Source organism: Triticum aestivum, chromosome 5B (genome assembly GCF_018294505.1).
Source record: "Triticum aestivum cultivar Chinese Spring chromosome 5B, IWGSC CS RefSeq v2.1, whole genome shotgun sequence".
NCBI lineage: Eukaryota > Viridiplantae > Streptophyta > Magnoliopsida > Poales > Poaceae > Triticum > Triticum aestivum.
Genome location: NC_057807.1, coordinates 361,104,692 through 361,119,877, shown reverse-complemented (window position 1 = coordinate 361,119,877; position 15,186 = coordinate 361,104,692). Strand labels below are relative to the sequence as shown.

The following is a 15,186-nucleotide window of genomic DNA, read 5'->3' as shown; positions in this document are numbered from 1 at the left end:
CGGTAAAAATGATGATGCATGCGTACCAGCACCTTTCCGCTTTGTACAGCCGCACATGCATGCAGATAATTTCAGAAGGAGCCCGTGGACGTGGAGGCCCTTTCCTGATTCTAAGAGCATCTCCAACAGACGCGCTATAGCGCCGCGCGCAAAAAACCTTTTAGCGCGCGCGCTGTGGCTGGTTTTGCGCGCCCGCCTGCGCTGGCTTCAGCAGCCGCGCTAAAATGCAGCGCGCGTGACTCGCCGGGCATTTTGCATATATGGATATTTTGGACAAAAATGAACATGTAAAATTTGACACAAACAAGTTGATGAATAAAAGTTCATGCCCACAAGTTCATCAAAATCATGCCCACAAGTTCATCCAACCAAGTTCAAATGCAAACTAAAAGTTCAAGACATGAAAGACACATCAAGCTTCATCTTCATCTTCTTCTTCTTCGTCTTCGTCCTCATCTTCCGAAGACGACTCTTCCGCCTCCGAAGATGAACCTTCCTCCCTATCCTCATCACGCACCACATCACGCACCGCATCATGTGAAGCTCCGACAGTGTTGGCAAGATCTTCAACGGCATCTTCATGGAAATGTGTGTGAGAAGCCATGGCGGCCGGAGGTGCACCCATGGTGGCCGGAGGTGCACCCATGCCTCCCATGAGAGAAGCAAAACTCATGCCTCCCATGGCGGCCATAGCGTCGGAGGGTGCTCCAAAGCCACCCATGCCTCCCATGGCGGCCGGAGGTGCACCCATGCCTCCCATGGCGGCCATAGCGTCGGAGGGTGCTCCAAAGCCACCCATGCCTCCCATGGCGGCCGGAGGTGCACCCATGCCTCCCATGCCTCCAAAGCCACCAATGCCTCCCATGGCGCCGAGGCCACCGCCTCCCATGGCGCCGAGGCCACCCATGCCTCCCATGGCGCCGAGGCCACCGCCTCCCATGGCGCCGGAGCCACCCATGCCGCGCCGAGGCCATCGCCACCCATTGCACGAACCAAGGCTCTTTTTCGGATCAAGACTTCTTGTTGGGCAAGATTGACATACTCCTTTTGCGCCGCATTGAGGTTAGATGTGTCCATGAAGAACAACTGCTTCTCCCATTCCAACAACTTAGCTCGCTCCTCGTTGCTCACTTTCCTCTCCTCCAAAGTCGCCTTTCTCTCCTCGGCCGCCACCCTTCTCTCCTCGACCGCCAACCTCCTCTCCTCGGCCACGGCATCTTGGTTCCTTGTCATTTTCCTCACCTCATTCGCTTCGACCCTTGCCTTCACAATAGCTTCCATAGCATTTTTAAGCTCATCATCTCCTTTCTTCTTCTTCTTTTCGGTTTTGTCTTTCTTGCACCCATCCGGTCGTTTTGGCTTCGAGTATGAAACCGAGTTGGGTGTGGGGCTTCTCTTGCCGTCATCACTTGATGCATCATCCTCCTCATCATCATCATTCATCTCAATTGCTTGCTTCCGTTTGTTGCTCAAATGCAAATCCTCCAAATCATCACGCTTCTTCCATTTCTCATCATCCTTTAACACTTCATAGCAATGAGGCAAGGTAAAGATCCTGCCTTTCTTGATCTTCCCCTTCTTGGTTGTCCTTGTCTCTTGGTTGAACAAGTTTTGTGCAATGTTGTACTACAAGAAAAACAAAACAAGTTAGCACTTCGGTCACCAAAAACAAGTATGATGAACATATATGAGATGCCACTTACTCGATCATCTTCATTTGTGCCACTTGGGTTAATCTTGTCCACCGACTTTTGCGCGGCCGCCCACTTTTGACAATCCGAGTTGATTGTCGACCATCGGGACTGAAGTGATCTCTCGGAGTGGTAAATTCCACTCTTGTTGTGAGCATTAAAGTGTTCTGTCATTCGCCCCCAATACGCGTCTCTACTTTGATCACCTCCAATGGATGGATCCTTCGACACATGCAAATAAGTGGAGCATAGTAACTTGTCGTCGGTGGTGGAGTAATTGCCCGCTCTTCCTCTCGGCGCCTCGACAATTCCCTCACCCTCCTCGTCCACCTCAAACTCATGGTCTTCGAAATGGATGTCATTGGTTTGAGACCAATGCGAATTGTTGGACCCAACACCCATAGTGGACATGTATGCATCATCGTTGAGACTACAATTTTTTTGAACAATGCAAATAAGCTATCTATATGTAAAATGATGATGCATTGAACAAATAAGAAGAAAAAAATACTTGGAAATTTTTTCACCTTGGGGGCATTTCGTCGAACACGTGGTGCGCGTCGGCGGCCGGCTCAACGAGTGAGCTCGCCGGCGCTTCGGTAGCCGCCGCGGCCGTCAAACGCCCTGCAAGCTTTTTTCCCCTCGCCATGCCGGAGCCGTCCGCCGCCTTGTTCTTCTTCGCGGATGTTTTGGCCTTCTTCGCCCGCGCCGCATTGGGTACCTTCTTCGACGGTGCGGCGGCGGCACGGGATGGCGCCAGCGCGACGCCACCCGGCGCCGGCGCTGTAGTCATCCGCGGCGGCAAGAAGAGGCTGCGCGCGAGGCCGACGCTCGGCGGAGCTCCGGCGGTGGCGACGCCAGCGCTCGACGCGCTAGGGTTTCCGGCGGCGGCGGCGGCGGGGGGGGGGGGTCGCGGATGTACAGCGGGGTGAGCGGGGCGCCAGTGTGCGCATCCATGGCGGGGGGCAGGGCGCCGGCGCACGCAGGGCGTAGGACGAGGAGAGGGAGAGAGTGCGGGCGCGAGCGCTCGAGTGTGCCGCGCGCTGTAGCTGGCGCTCCAAATACACCGCGTGGATAAGTGTTTTTGACTGCGCGCCCAATCCGTTATCGCGCGCGCGCCGTTTTTACGCGCCCGCTGGAGCGAGCCGCCGCGTTGCGCGCACGCTAAAAAGGCCTATTTTGCGGTGCGGCGCTAGTTTAGCGCGGCTGTTGGAGATGCTCTAAAGACAAAACTTGCACCAGTTCTGAACGCGCGGAGAATTCATGAGAAGTGCATACGATTCAGTTCAATTTCCGCAACCTTTTGTCTAGGCCCTTCAAACATGTAAATTAAGACTGCTGCAATAAAGCACCAACAGCGCGCAATAGTACCGGAATAAGACTCTGCGAATTAAGCATGAACAGCTACTCGTGCTACACTGCTCTGGCTATCAGAGCAACCTAGGAATCGAATGCATCTCTGTACCTCCCCGCGGCCAGCGAGCTCACCATGGACCCATATTCTTACTTACTAGATCGGTACCACGCCTTGGCGCGAGGATGCCGGTCCCAACGTCTGGGTCAAGCATATAATGATAAGTTAGTAGGAAACATTGTTTAGGGCACGTATTCAAAAGGACAACGAATTCTCTGGTTCAAGAAAAAGAAAAAAAATATTCAGCTATACCAAAAGCAAGACATCATCAAGTTCAATATGGTCGTGAGATTATAAGGCCACACCGAGTCCAGTGCGTTCATGAAAACATAAAAACTTATATTGGCATTATGTTCAGTACTAAGAGCATGAACATGAGAGAGCAAGTACTAAGAGTAGAAACATAATAAGAAAGGAAAATCCAAACACAATGCCAGTAGAGACGGTAAAACTATAAGGTCATAGCTATTTGGTATACTAATAAGTGCGTCGCTACGGAACAACAATTGCATTAATTCAGATATAACTAAGTACGTTACTATTTCCAATAAGCATGCAAATCATTCGAAGGTCAAATGTCCAAATATAATCATTTTAATTTTGCTTTTGAAGAGAACATCTAGCATTAGTATTCGGAGTGCACACAAACACTTCCCCTTGGCACGAAAGGTACTGAACAGGACATATAGAATCAATGGATTGAAACTTAACTCCAATGATTATTGCGAGGAATGATCTAATCTGCTTTAACATTTTGCCAAATGGATGGTAATTTAGGCAAAGTTTGCACTGGTTTACAAAATATTCTCTTCACAAAAAATGGTTAAAGCTAAAAAGGAACATATTTGCAAACACAAGCTGTAGCTGCTCATCACACAAGTATACTTTAATATAGGTACAAAAAAAGTGGTGCGCGTCCCATTCAACATCGTGGCGACAGAATCCATTCCCCTCTCATAAGCTCTAGCGACCTCACCGATCATCCATATGTGTGCCTCCTTGCCATAACCCCATCATTTAGTCGCCTTGTTGCTCTGAATCCGACATCTCATGCTACAAATACATCACAACAAAGGATTGGACAAACAGAGTTTTTTTAATGTTACATAGCAACTCATACTTCATTTGACATAGAAACAAATAAATAAGATTTGTAAACCAGCAAATTGGAATCGAACGCAAATTGCACATAACTGAAGGAGAATGTACCAAAAACAACATTGTTGTCATATAATAGTTGCAAGCCTTCATTTTCACAGAGTAGATTGATTATTGACAGGTTTAATTATGTGGAGCAAAAATATAAGTTAGTATAGAGTCTGGTATTGCACATCAATGGATCAAATGCTTTTTGTTATGTCTCATACGATGAACAGTTTGGAAAAAATGGAAGACTTGAAAGTTTTCTATTTAGTATTTACAACTACTATAATAATGTACTTCCCCCATCCCAAAATAAGTGTCTCATACAAAGTCGAGACACTTATTTTGGGACAGAGGGCGTAGCTAAAGAGAATATACGCCTAGTTCTAATATTATTATTTTTATAAAGCTGCTGCCTTGTGACCATGAGGTCATGGGTTCAAGTCCTGGAAACAGCCTCTTACAGAAATGTAGGGAAAGGCTGCGTACTATAGACCCAAAGTGGTCGGACCCTTCCCTGGACCCTGCGCAAGCGGGAGCTACATGCACCAGGTTGCCCTTTTTTTTAGCAAAATACGTTTGTGCTATGTGATTTAAATCAAAAGATATCAGATTATTTAAAAAAACATCTACAACACCTTCATGATGCCTTTTCAATATAAACTACACAAATTGTTTCAACTCGTAACAAATGTAATGTGCTCTTCAAGGTGAAAAATATATATAAGATGTATGTACTTATTCCTTATATTGTAGCACTTGTTTGCTATTCTGAAAGAGTTGTTCATTCCCTTCCCAAAATACTTAGCGGACATCCGCCAGCATGTCCGAGCCATGTATAATACACATGGTTGTCTTAAGAGAGTACTGAAGTTGGTTTTTTGTTATTCTCCAAAAGATAGAGAGTATTGCACACTGTACTTACCTTCAAGGAGAATATAAATGAACAGAGAAGCCATCTCCTCCAGCCTGGAGATCTTGTCAAGCACAACCTCATACTTCTCCTGCAAAACAGATTCATAGTTCAAACATCTACCTTCGTTATGCATGCAACTATTCAGTACAAAAACGATAATTGAGCCTGAGAAGTCCGCTCCAATTTCAGTACCTTCAGGAACAACACTTCCACGTCCAGCTAGTTGATGTCTCGGTTCACTCCATACAATGAGAAATGATAAACTTGTGTCACATTTACTGCAGATTAGAAATCAGATAATGCAAGAAAACATTCACATCAAGGAAACCATTAGTAAATCAAAATATAAACATATGTGCACATCTCATTTTTCTGAGTTATGATCTCAGATTGATAGTCTTGTAAGAATAGCAGTTGCCATCAAGCATCAAGTAAACAATTTGTGAACAAGTATCAAAGAGCAAGATTAACATGTAGCAGACAAATTCAGCTGCATTACTTGATTTAACAACATTCCAAGGCATCAATACAATAGCAACTCTGTTTGACAGTACAAGCTTGAGTCTACTATTTTTACAGAAATGATGTGGCCAAAAATAGAGAATATCAACAACTTCTAAAGGTCTATGAGACCATATAGTCTGATATGCTCATGTAATCTAGTTGCAACTAATGTATGATTACATCAAAATATATCTGAATTTAGGTTCAGTTTTACCCTGAATTTAGAGAGCATACGGGTGGTTTGTCATTTACAGATTAAGAAAATAAGGGATAGTTATAAAATTAGAATGTACCATTTGGAGCATTAGGCTTTCAACTTGGTACAAAAACTCAAACTGATCTAACATTGTAAGCCACGCTGAAACTTGATCTTCAAAGCATCAGGCTAAGCACTCTTTGGAACAACTTATTAACTGCGAAAACTTTACCCATATAAATATGTGACAAAAATAAAAGTGCTCTTGTTAAGATAATCCCCATACTACAACAGTTTGGTGAAACAAAGGGATATGCTAGAGAGAGAAGGTTCAAAAGAAGCACAGATTCACCTGGGACTTAGACCTTTCCTCCTTTGAGTAGGTAGTAGGTACTATATCAGTCTACACACTCCATTGAATTATCAGTGGTGAACATGTCCTCTAGTGTACACCTCCCTAGCAATCAGCTCATAACCCAGGAAAACAACCCCTGCTGACGGCGGACCTGACCTCCACCACCAACAGACAACAAGATTGATCAGCTTAACCAAAATCGTCAGCAACTAATGCGTAATACTAATTCCTAATCTCGCTGTTGCCGGCTGGAGTTATACACTTCGTTTAATTGGACAGTACCTACACAATGACATTGTTCAGAAATCAAAATCGTGTACACCAGAGATGCGATGGAATCAGTCACAAAACAACTGATTCCGTTGATTTCTCCCTGTCGATGATGGTGGAGATTAACCCAATCTCCTGTTACAGGAAGAAAAAATTGCTCCTGTCAAAAACATTTGTTCAAGTTAAAGGTGCTTTTGGCAAGTTGGTTCATGCATTATACCAAAAGGTTGCCCTAGTAGTCCCGAGAGTCTTTTCAATTTGAGGTTTAAGTCCTAGTAACCCGCCAATTTAAAGCATAGCTGAAGAGATAACTCTCCAAGCAAGATATGTATCTTTGCTTTTGCAACATATAGACATCTTGATGGTGTACCCTCCATGCATACAACATGCCACACCGGCTATTTGATGCTAATACTTCCCTGTGCCTACTTGACCTCAGAAAAAATATCTATATCTTGTGGAGAACATTGCAACGGTAGCATTTCAAGCCTTTGAATGAAGTAAGAACGGCTCTACCAACAGATATGTATGAAAAGTACAACTCAATTATCAAACATAAACATCCAATGCAGTACTATCTAGCACAACCGTGCGACAATTCAGATACACAAGGGTGTTTAATATTGGCTGGTACCGGGCAATCCGTGAAGAATGACTCTCTCAAAGCAATAACCAAACGAGCAATGCAGATAACTTGACAGTGCTTATAATATGGTACTGCACTTACTTTCTTCCACTTTTATGCGACAGTTAGGGTACTATACTAATACGTGAAGGCCGAAACGTTGTTCAAACATGTTCTGCAAATTAAAGAACAAAGCACCCATACAATAAAACCAAACCTGGGTAATCTGATGAGCATTCAGTTCAAAACCCTTGTTGGAGACTGACGGGTCACTGAGGCGCTTGCATTGTTCCACCTGCTCACACGCGTGCCTCTCATCCCTTATCTTTTCCCTGCCAAATCACAGATGAACCAGGTGATGGTCAGAGAGCAATGAGGAAAATCTTCCTGAACACAAGGCAAAGCAACCCACCCACATCGCCGCCCCTCGGACCTCGACGCCGCAGCCCTCTCACTCATCTACCACACTCCGCCATCATTAGCTAGCTAGCTCGGCAAAGTTCACTCTCACCACATTAACCATGCCACGGAAGTAAGATTAGTTTACTGATCCCCGTCCACGGACGCGCAGGACGAGATCTGGGACGAGCAGGAGGAGCCGCGGCCGGGGTCGGCGACAGAGACGATGACGTTGACGAAGGCCGTCACGATGGTGTCGTGCGTGTCCTTGCCATTGGCGCGCAGGTACCACCCCAGCATCTCCTCCAGCCAGCCCCAGCCCCAGCCGCCGGCCCCGTGTGCGGCCACCATCTCCTGCATCGACACCCGGAAGTCCCCGTACGGGTCCGCCAACTAAAACGCCACGGCCAGGCCGCCGCCGAACGCCTCCACCTGGATGAAGGAGGCAGATCTCTGCCGGCCACCACTCCTCCCCCTCCGTGTACAGTGACCGGGTGTGACGGAGATGATGGGAGTGTGGGAGGCAGAGCTACGCCGGCTGCCGCGTGTGATGAAGAAAGCTCCTCCTAGGCGCGTCTCCTCCGCCTGCGGCGCCGGCAGACTGCGGCCGCATCTGGATCAGACGGCGACAGAGAGGAGATGGAGATGGCCAGCGTCTCCATCCTACGAGATGGCTAGCGGCGGCGACTGTGAGAGGGGTGGAGTGAGTGCGAGATGACGGGGGTAAGGGGGCGATGGGGAGGATGGCTGGCGGCGGTGACGACTGCGAGAGAGAGAGAGAGAGAGAGAGAGAGAGAGAGAGAGACATGCAGGAGAGAAGCGAGGAGAGGTCGAACCCTACACGTCTCTTCGATTGGGGAGAGGGCAGCGAATCGAGAAAGGGCACGTTCCACCGGTCTAGGTGAAATCCCAAAATTGCCCTCGGCAAGGTGCTGTATTAACCGGCGGTGGCAGCAGATATTTACCGCGAAGTCAAACTGTTCATTGCTACAGGGGCTCGGTTATGATCCGGCGGCCCAGATCATCCGAGGGCTCGATCCGACGGACGAGAACGCATCAAGCAAACGGATCGGACGGCCAGAATCGACTAAACTCTGAGAGCGCCCGGGAGTGACCGTCATCCTTATTTCTGGATTCCCACAAGTTTGTTTATTTACATATATATTCCCGCGCTACTGAAATCTACAATAAATTTCAACATGCACGTCCTCGTCTGCGCAAGCTTGCTAGTGACAAAGCAGATACCTAACCCTGCCATTTGGCCCTTGCACATGCCACACATGACCACATCACAATAGCTTAGCTAGCATTGATTGTTGTTTGGGTGACACAAGCAGGGGCTAGCTAGCTTCTCGTGTCATCTTTTGGCCCCAACTCAAGTGGCCGGCGCCATCACCTTTCTTTCTTTTTCTTTTCTGCCGTCCCCTGTTGCTATCCCGACTTTCACAATGACCCAGTTGAAATATGAAAAATAGTCTACACGCGTATTGATGTATTCCTGTGCATATTGGCCTTAATTTCTGGGCTTAGTTAATTCAAAGTTTCCATCACTTCAATGTCTGTTTTGAAGGCAAGATTGTCGCGAGAATTCCGAAGATCAATGTCTGTTTTGAAGGCAAGATTGTCGCGAGAATTCCGAAGGTTGAAGTGATGGAAAATATATTTTTTATTTTGACAAAATTGAATTTGGTTGACTCAATCATTACAATGAGATGATATATCCACAAAGACTTCATACATATCATCTACTCACCCCGTCCCATAATATAAGAGAGTTCTTGACCGGCAATGCTACATCAACAGACAATTACGGGCGTTTTACGGGATGAAGATTAGTTGGCAATCTGTAATTGCATCAAGGGAGAGGGAGGGGCCCCACCCCACCCTGAAAATCAGGGAGGGGGGGGGGGGGCAAGTTTAGTTGGTTGGGAGGGTCCGTTGATTCCCTGAATTAGTTCATGGATATAGTATTTTTGGTTCTTGACACTAATGTAGTGTCAAAAACGCTCCTATATTATGAGATGGAGGGAGTAGTACATAATAAGATGAACACATCCCTAATAAACATGCATGGGCACAATAATGAAAAACTGACGTAGCTTAGCAAAAGGAAGTTTGTGTGCCGGAGGAGCGATCCGAAGACTAAACCGTGGTCCATGCAACGTAAAAGGAAAAGGAACACCTGCGCAGCTTGCTCCAGCCAAATAGCTAGCTAATCAAGACAAGCAAGTAGGTTAATTAACCACTGATCCCATAAACATCTCTGTCTAGCTAGCTAGCTCGCTAAACCAGACGTGCCACACACTAGAAGGCAAAACCACCTTTGAAACACGCACACACGAAGAAGTCTCCATTTTCAACACGTATTGCAGGCCAAAGACTCACGGTGTGAGCTTCATGTGACTGACCGCTTCCAACTTGGCCTAGTTAATCAGATTGTTAACCAGCTAGCTAGATGTTATTACACCTGGTCTACTTGTACACCATAAAGGGAGACACACAACACAAACATCTAATCATCCTAACCACTAGACTCTGTCTGTCTGTCTTTGTTCCCATGCCCTTGTTCGTGAGCTGTGACAACAAAACATAGCTTGCATGCAGCTAGCGGAGGGCGCAGGAAAGCAGCTAGGCTGCCCGGCCGATGTGCACGCCAAGCTCGCGGTTTGTGGTTGGCCTCCTGCCTAATTGTCTCATTAGACGGCATAGATCCTCCTGCCGAAGTGCAATTATCCCATGGATCGCCAATCATGGGGGGCAACGCAAGGACGCCGAGCAGAGAAGTGTTTGGAAAGCAAGCAACAATGGCGCGTCATCATTGACACGGATAGCCAAAGAGAATATATAAAAAGGGCAATGTTAAGCTGAAAAGCCATGAGTGGTTGCTGCACCAGCTCACGGTCTCACACATGCCTTGCGTCGAATGAGTGAGTGGGAATTTCTGGAGCAAATCCGTAACCAGAGTTGCCTAGCTCAAGGTGCCATGTTAAAATCTCCTTTTAGGCCAACTCCACCGCGCGACCCCATCCTGTCCGCGCGCGTCCGTTTGGGATAAAACGGACGAACCAGACGACCCAGCGCGCGGGAGCAAACGGACTTTTGTCTGTTTTGTGTCCGCTTTCGATCCATCACCGACCCAAGTTTGCGCTGATTTTGGGATGAAACGGACAACGCGCGAAACGGGCGAGACGCCCGCCCTCTGGCCCGCCTGTCGGTGGCACAAAGCAAAAAATCCCCGTGTCCCCTTTGGCGCCATTTCCCCCCAAACCCTCCCACGTCCCACCGTGCCCCTCCCTCCCCCGTCCATGTCCGACGCCCAGCCGAACTCCTGCGGCCTGGCTGTCGACCCGTCCGGAATGACCAAGAAGAAGAAGGCCAAGGCGCCAAGAAAGTCGCTGTCGGAGTGCACGCCGGAGAAGATCGCCAAGTTAAACGTGGAATCGGTGAAAAGGAGGAACCGGATAGCCAAAGAGAATATACATAAAGGGCAGTGTTAAGCTCAAAAGCCATGAGTAGTTGCCTCTCCAGCTCACACACATGCCTTGCGTTGAAATTTCTCGAGCAAATCCGAAACTAAAGCTGCCTAGCTCAAGGTGCCATGTTGAAATCTCCTTTGGATGGATGGGCAGTGTCACCATGGGCCGACGTCGACGGTAACTTTCTAGTAGTAGTTTCTAGGCCTACGTGCAACACGTCGCGATTCGCAGCAACTTTGCATTTTCTCCAAGCTGTGTCTCTATCCACGGGTAGAATGCAATGATGGGCACGGAGGAATCGTCCGAGGGGGCATGACAAAAGGTGGATCAGTCACCTGCCTCCCGGGTCGCACGCGCGTGCGGTTTCGGAGGCCCCCCAATCCCTAAACCAGAAGCCACCGGATCTCTTCCCCCGGCCGCTGCCGTCGCCGGCGGTGGCGGCCGCGCCCGGCCACCAAAGGCGAAGGGTGCTGGCGACGCCCCCAGGACAGGCCCCTTCGCGCGGAGTGGGTCTTCCCCGGGGCCAGCCTTGGAGGTGGGGTGGCCAGTAGCGTGAGCTTGTTGTTGGTCGCCGGAGCACGGCGGAGAGTGCGGTGGTGCGAAGGAACCGGATCAGGAGGCTGCTGTGCGGAGGAGGAGGAAGAAGGCGGTGCGCTGGCGCTAGTGGGCGGCGGCGGCGCGAGCGCTCTGCCATGGAGGTGGCGGCGCCGAGGAGGCCTTGCCAGGAAGGAGATCCTGGCGGGCAGCGGGCGGTCGACCGTCTCCATGAGGTGGGCGTGCGGTGATGCCCCCGGAAGCGCTGGTCGGAGCAGTGGATGGAGGTGCGGTCAGATTCAGATCCGTTTCGATCTGGGCCTGTGGGGTTGGTTCCGCCGCGCGGCAGTGGCAAGACCACGACTTTCTTCTCGCGGACGGCGCGGGGACTCGCGGTGTGGTTGGAGGCACAACGGAGGGCACGGTGAGGGCGTTCGTCGGATCCTGGCGAGGAGCACCTCTGGTAGGTGGCGGCAGGTGGAGCGCCAGCAACGGTGGTGGCGGCGACGTTGGATCATCCATGGGGGCGGCGGCGCGGAGATGGCCCTGCCAGGAAGGTGTCCTGGCGCGCAGCGGGCGTCCGGGCGACTCCGTGTGAGGGGATCGCGGCGATGCCCCGATGGAGATGGCGCCAGAGTGAAGTTGGAGGGGCAGGCCAGATCCAATCTGGTGGCAGTCTCTCGGTGTCGATGAAGGCCGATGGAGCGGATCTGGCTTTTGCTCCGCTTGGAGGAGGTGGTTGCTTCTCGACGACGATGTTGGTGGAGGTCTGGTTCGCGCTCTCTCGGCAGTGCGGGTGATGTTGGACCACGGCTATGCGGCTTTGGCAGATTTGCTGCGGTGACGGCGGTGCAAGGCTTCAGGAACGGCGCTGCCCGGTACCTCGTCGGAGTGGAGATGTGCAACATTACGGATGAAAATCCTGTCCGGTTTTGGCCGGCCGGCGTTAATGGCACCCGCGGGTGTCATTCCCCTCTCTGGAGGCGACGTCGAGTGTATCGTCATCTCCCTCGTGCTTGGTGGTGTTGGCAGTTGTCTCCGGGCGAAAGCCTTGGTCCTATGGAGCGGCATGATGGCGGCGCCTGCGACGTCGTTTCTCTGTTGGGAGCATCGTGCGAGGAGACTGAGTTTCCTGTTGGCGCTACTCCGGTGCTCGTCGTGGCCCTGACCGCTCTCCTCCGGCGCTATGTATGGTCGTCGCGGATGAATCCAAAGGAAGCTGGAGTTGCTGTTCTTTGGAGGTGTTCGATGCCGATCAAGACGCGGCGAGGTGTTTATGTTTTGGGCAGGTTTTTCCGTGTTCTAGTTGTGTTGTCCTGTGTGGCTGTCTGAGATAGTCGGATGTGGTGTTGTGCTACGTTCATTGTTCGCAGCGAGTAGTAGATGTCATGTATTAATTTTTCCTTCTTTTATAAAGCTATGGTACGCGATTTGCGTATCCTAAAAAAACAAAAGGTGGATCCTGTCATCCCACACTAGTGCTTGTTTTTCTGCCTTTTTGGTCCTGCAGGGTGTTCTTTGGCGGTGACAGGCCGGCCCGGGCAGATGCATGCCACGTCTGGTCTTGGAGTGGTCATTAGGGTTTGACCGGCCTGTCAGTTTTGCAAAGTAACTAGCGGACATGTGAAGTGTCAGTGTCTATCTGGAGCTTTCTATCTACTATGACAAAACTCAGTTCAGTGATCAGGTGAGAAAATTGCTTGCTTTTGGGCTTACAAGACTAATTGCCTCTCCAAAGACTTAGGCCCTGTTTGGTTTATCGTTTCCATTTCAAATACCCCTGCAAAACTTACAGACCTCCGCCGGTCGTTTTGCTTTCCGGCCGGAAATAGCTCTTGTTCAGTAAGTTACACCTGTAAAAATATTACACCCGTATTCAATTACATCCACACCAAGCGCGGCCTTATATTTAGGAACGGAGGGAGTACAATACAAGCGCCACGGCAGATGAGGCAGGTACGCGACCAAGTGTGAGCGTGTGACCTCATCGTAAATTTGCAGTGTCACTCCTATTGTAGTACCTGCCATCCTTCTTTCATGGAAGAAACGGCTCATTGCATCACGGTGCTTGAGTGTTTCCGCATAGATATATGTGTAGACAAGGACGCCATCAGCGTTTTTAGGTTGGGCCTCAATCCCATGCAGGTTTTGGGGGTCCGAATCCGTCTTCTCACGTCTTTGGGCTTCAACGCCGGCCACATGTATGCTACGTAGTCTCTGGGCGTTGGGACGTCAAGGAAGCTAACTGGAAGATGGTCACGCTGCCCGCCCTAGCTAGCTACGGAGTAGTTCGCTGTGCGATCGATGGGTCGATGTGGTCTTGGCGAGCAAGATATCCGATCGACCTGTGCGAGTTAACAGCATTCAAATCGACCACCAGATCTCTGTGTCTTCCCGCTTCATATCTCATAGCTAGGGACGTCTAGTGTTGGTGATGTCTACGTCTTGAGTGTGTCTCGTGGACAGAGGCAAACGTACCGACGCGACGCTACTGGTCCGTAGGGGCTTGGCCACCGGTGCTCTTCATTCATGCATGGCACGGTTAACTGCATGTTTTTTTTCGATGGTAAAAGAGTTTATTCCAAATGAATAGGTACTATCAAGAGGCAATAGTTCTTCCTCTACCTAGCCACACAACAATAGTATTTTCTGTGCGACTATACCAAGCCAACCAATTTGCTATCCTCTTTTGCTCACCTTTAATCTCCAACGGAAAGAACTCCCTCTCTACCATAAGATGCTTGATCTCAGCAACTAAATGACCATATATTGACCGGGATAGCTTGTCTCCAGTTAAAGACAACAAAGCCTCTGAAGAATCGGACTGAATGATGACCGGCAAGCTAGCATATTGAGCTGCATGTGCCATACATTGCATTAACGCATGTAACTCCGCCTCCAGTGCATCGTTACAATTAAATATACAACGATAAGCCGCAAAGATCATATTCCAAGATCATTCCTGCCAACGCCGATTCGTCCAACGTAGAGAAGGCCCCATCAATGGATAAGGCGACCCTCCCGCCGGTGGTCTAGGCCATGGCAACAAAACAGTAGCCACCCTTTCATGCACAACCAACCTTTCCTCCAATTATGACATTTTCCCTTTGATGATTTCCTCTGTGTTATATTTCTTGGACAGGCCAAGCGATTGCATGTAACTTTGAAGATAATCAAACGAGACCTGCGTAGATGGCACCTCCTTTCCATGTGCTAAATCTGACCTCAGTGACCAAATCCTCCAAAACAACATTATTGTACGATCCCTCATATCATCCCCACGATTAGCAAGAATGTTTAATAGCCATTCCTCACCGGTTTCAACTAGCAGGTAGCTTCCACGCCCTGCGCATCTGTTCCCACAAAAGCACGAGCATGATCGCAAGTTACCAATGCGTGAAAGCTACTTTCTTCTTCCTTGCCGCACAAAGGACATGTATCCTTCTTTGAAATATGTCTATACTTTTTGAATGAGTTTGTTCATAGTGCACCCGAAACCACTTTCCATGCCATTATTCTCATTTTAAGGGGTACCTGGGCACCCCATATACACTGCCAGATAGGTCGATGGCCGGATGGATTAATACTCGCCACGACATGGTTCAGCTCATCAGTTGCCAAATGGTAAGCACCCCTGACAGTAAACTGGCCGCTCTTCTCGGG

General features: G+C 49.2%; 1 long non-coding RNA gene across 6 annotated transcripts; it reads right to left on the bottom strand.

Moving 5' to 3' along the window:
- Positions 1–3,842: 3,842 nt before the first annotated feature.
- Positions 3,843–8,296, bottom strand: LOC123111861 (uncharacterized). Of its 6 annotated transcripts, XR_006454827.1 has the most exons (7): positions 7,527–8,296; positions 7,332–7,446; positions 6,502–6,624; positions 6,217–6,370; positions 5,357–6,081; positions 5,174–5,252; positions 3,843–4,158 (listed from the first exon to the last, which is right to left on the bottom strand). It is a non-coding gene; the product is annotated as an uncharacterized lncRNA (long non-coding RNA). The 6 variants fall into 6 exon arrangements; XR_006454826.1 differs by having other exon boundaries at positions 5,357–6,370; positions 6,502–6,649; XR_006454825.1 differs by having other exon boundaries at positions 5,357–6,370.
- Positions 8,297–15,186: the final 6,890 nt, after the last annotated feature.